Source organism: Chenopodium album, chromosome 1 (assembly GCF_948465745.1).
Source record: "Chenopodium album chromosome 1, dcCheAlbu1.1, whole genome shotgun sequence".
Taxonomy (NCBI): domain Eukaryota; kingdom Viridiplantae; phylum Streptophyta; class Magnoliopsida; order Caryophyllales; family Amaranthaceae; genus Chenopodium; species Chenopodium album.
This window is the reverse complement of record NC_137834.1, coordinates 61,677,491-61,681,516: the sequence shown is the minus strand read 5'-3', so window position 1 is coordinate 61,681,516 and position 4,026 is coordinate 61,677,491. Positions and strand designations below refer to the sequence as shown.

General features: G+C 39.5%; 1 non-coding gene across 1 annotated transcript; it reads right to left on the bottom strand.

Annotated features, from left to right (window-relative positions):
* Nucleotides 1-3,380: 3,380 nt before the first annotated feature.
* Nucleotides 3,381-3,486, bottom strand: LOC145565510 (small nucleolar RNA R71). The gene has a single exon (XR_014095045.1). It is a non-coding gene; the product is annotated as a small nucleolar RNA R71 (small nucleolar RNA).
* Between the last annotated feature and the right edge of the window lie 540 nt (nucleotides 3,487-4,026).

The following is a 4,026-nucleotide window of genomic DNA, read 5'->3' as shown; positions in this document are numbered from 1 at the left end:
TTTAAGTAACTTGTAAACCGTTCACAGATCATTATAAGGCAACCACAAAAAGGGACTACGATAGCAAACAACGATTAAACCGTGAAGGTTACAACCCATTCATAATCCATGAGATTACTAACTCCATATGGCTTGGAATCACGAAAGGAGGATCGGGGATGATGGTACGAAGTGAGTCATGGAGTCACATTCGCCCGTATTGGCCTCTACTCGATTCTTGTTGTGAAAAGTAATTCCTATGATCTCAAAGGCATACAAACAAAATATTCAATTTGCTCCAAACTATTATTAGGCTAAATTTGTTGAATATTAATGCAAAATATAATTCTAAAATATTGTTATCACTTGATTTAATAACAAGATTGAAAAGGAACCTAAACCGGTCGTCCAAATTATCTTATTAAGCGTGATTTTCAATTACTTATTTCCTTTAAACATGCAATATGGTGATCAATAAATATAATAAAATAAGCATTAATATTGGAAGAAATTCAACAATAAATCTAACAACATAAAATCATTAGAAAAATAATAGAAATAAAAGGAACATATTTCTTACTTTGATTATGTTTGCTTGCAACTATAAAATAATAAACAAGTTAGTAACTTCAAGAAAAAATAATAAAGCAATAATCAAATTAAATTAAATTAAAGAGAGTTGGTTTGGGGCCAAACCCTCAAACAGTTCTACCTTTCACGCCTTGGTTTAAGGACAAAACCTCGAGTAAAGTATGGACTCCTTGGAGTGCTTGAATAAGGAATTTTGAAAGAAGAAGGGTAGGCTAGTGTTTAGGCAAGAGCATAAAAGAGAGAAAAAGAGAGTTAATTGATGCCCCGTACATCAGATATTAGGGGGTATTTATAGAAAAAATGAGTAGAGGGAACACACAGAACCCTAAAAAGATAAAAACCCTAAAAAATAACACCGCGACACGGCAGAGCACACCGTGACACGGTGCCAGGCACCTTCAGATGGGGGAATTTCCGTGACACGGGGGAAAACAGAGTGACGCGGGTTATAATTAGGTTACGGGAGATAAAACACGTGAAGGGTTTACGTTGAAAGGACACGGAGTGGCCCCGTGTCGTGTCATGGGGAATCCCACCGTGGCGCGGCATTAAACCTCGTGACGCGGTGCTTGTTGCCGTGACGCGGGAAACTCTGCATACATTTTTTTTGTCTAAATACATTTTTTCCTGATAAATGGTTTATTTGACCAGTTATTGTGTTTATTTGAACCCGATTTTACATTCATTTCCCCTCTTTCTAGCCCGTTTTTGAATGAAAATGTTTTGTCTTGGCCTTGCCCCCTCTTGGTTTGTGTTTGTCCATATTTTGCAGGTCTATTGACTCAATTTGGAAAGCATTCGATGCATGGTTTGTGTTCAAGGAAAGGAAATTAGGGAATGGAGAGGGTACTCTAGCTGGAGCGGGCGTGCAGCCCTCAGGAGCAGGCGCTCCAAACCTTCTTCCAAGTTTCTGCCAAACTTAATGCCAAGTGCACCCTGTGAAGAGCGGGCTCTCCTGGCCGTGGAGCGGGCGCTCCTCCCCAAACTTTCAAAACTGTTTGTATTTTGAAGACAGCTGGAGAGAGCGTGCAGCATTCTGGAGCGGGCGCTCCTGGCCGTGGAGCGGGAGCTCCTCAGGTGCAGCTGGCACTCATTCGCTGGGAATCTGTTTTCTTTTGACAAATTTCCCTATGTGTTTCGGGGAGTATAAATAATTCCCCTTTAGTTCATTTGTAACTGAGACAAAAATAGCCTAGTTTTTAGAAACTCCTCTTAGTTTGAAACATTAATTTAGCTTTGTTTTCATCAAATTAATCATTGTAATAGTTGGTTTCAAGATTCATCCTCAAGAATTGGCACTTTGTATTCAACATTTCCAAGCTTCAATTAGTAACTTCCTTCTACTTTTCTCCATTCAATTTATGATTTTATTTGTTCTTGCATGAAATCTAAATCTTCTTAGTTCTTGATAATTTGTTATTAAATGATAGTTATTTCAATGGTTAATCACTTTTCCCCAATTATAGAAGAAGTTAGAACCTTAATACTTGTTTGCATGTTGATAAACATGAGTTGTGAGTAGTCTACTTGCTAGGGGCTGGGTGAAGCTCAACCTTTTGGGTTAATTATGAAAATGTGAGAAAAGCATTAATGTTTGTATTGCAATTAAATTGACTATATGAGATTTCTTGTTAGTTCTTCATGATAGGATTAGCTACCCTTGACTTAGGAGCTTGATAGCATGATATGCTGAGTTTGACATGGGAATGTAAATTGAGTATGTCATTACTTATTGCAATTTGATTATGTATCGTCTATTGCAAGACTAATGAGGAATCTAAGTTTAGTAGTGTGAGTTGTTTTCTAATTGCATTAGGTCGATTTTACATATTGTCCTTGCTATACCTTGTCTATTTTACTGCCCGTTTGCCTAATTGCCTTGGTTGAGTGGATCCCATTCCCTAGTGTCTTTAATCCATCGATTTAGAATCATAGTTTGTTTGTCTACTTGATGAACCCCAATTGACTATAAACTTCGACTTAGCTTAAGTGTTAAGATCTTTAGCAACCATATCCCGTTCCTTGTGGACCGAACTCTTACTTATCATTATGCTTGGTTTGTAAGGTGTTTGCTAATAAATGTGTTTGATTAAGTGTGGAATGTGCGACCGTTCTAACGCCCGTCAGAATGGTGCCATTGCCGGGGAGCGGTGTTGTTGATTGCTAATTGATTACTTGAGTCTAGTTCAGCATAAAACAACAACAATTCAAAAAGAGTGTGTTACTTTTTGGCTACACTTGTAGCCTCGTTACTAATTGCAATTGTTGAGAGTGTATGCGCAGAAATCATAACAGGATTTTGGTGCCTTACGATCCCGAGATTGTACAAACCTATAGGAGAAGAAGGAGAGCCAGTTCTAGGCCATTAACTACTTCCCCAACTAGGGAGGTCAATTTCGAGGAAAGACAAGAACAAATGGCTGGTGAGGAACAACCGGTCCAAAGACCCTTGAAAGAGTTGGGAATTCCAGGTGCTTAAAGAGATTGAAGTAGCATTGCTCCACCCGTTACTCAAGCCAATGATTTTGAAATACGCCCCGCAATGATTAATTTGATCGAAATGAGGCAATTTAGTGGAGCAAAACATGAGAGCCCTCTTGCACATTTGAACGAATCTTAAAAATATTGCAACACGATCAAGGTAAATGGGGTAACTCAAGAATTTGTGAGACTAAAGCTATTTCCTTTCTCCTTGATAGGAAGGGCTCTTGAATGGCTTGAGAAAGAAGTAAGGCCGAACTCCTTGAGAACTTGGGACGAGGTCACCACGACTTTCTTAGGGAGATTATACTCTCAAAAGAAGACGGCCGAGGCAAGGGCTTTGATACAAGGTTTCCGTCAACGGGCTAGTGAAACCATTTATGAGGCTTGGGAGAGGTATAAAGAATATCAAAGGGAGTGTCCCCATCATGGCATTCCGACATACCAAGTGCTTCAAATCTTCTATGGGGGCTTGAGCCCACAAGGAAAGACTAGCCTAGATGCGGGTGGCCCGATTATGAACAAGGCGGAGGAGCAAGTCATAGAGATAATTGAGGATGTGGTGAGGCACCACATGGATTGGCAAGGAGAGAGAGAGAAAGAGAGTCTCTAAACAAGGGAGGAAATGCGGTCTACTCCGTTGATCACCTTAATGCCATCAACAATTTGACTTCCCAAATCGCCAACCTTAGCAAGGAGATGACGTCCATCAAGGCAAAACTAGAGACCTCTAGTTCAACACAAGAGCATCCCTCCCAATCTAAGGGGAGAGGTATGAATTCTAACTCTTCTCCTTCTACTTCTAATAACATGCCACATGGGTGTTTGTTTTGTGAAAATTGTGGGTCATATGACCATGATACCTCTTCTTGTAATTATGATTCCCAACCTCAACCCCAATATGAAGATGGTAATGATAATGAAAATGAACAAGTCAATGCCTTGTTATGATAATAGACATAGGAATTACAATCA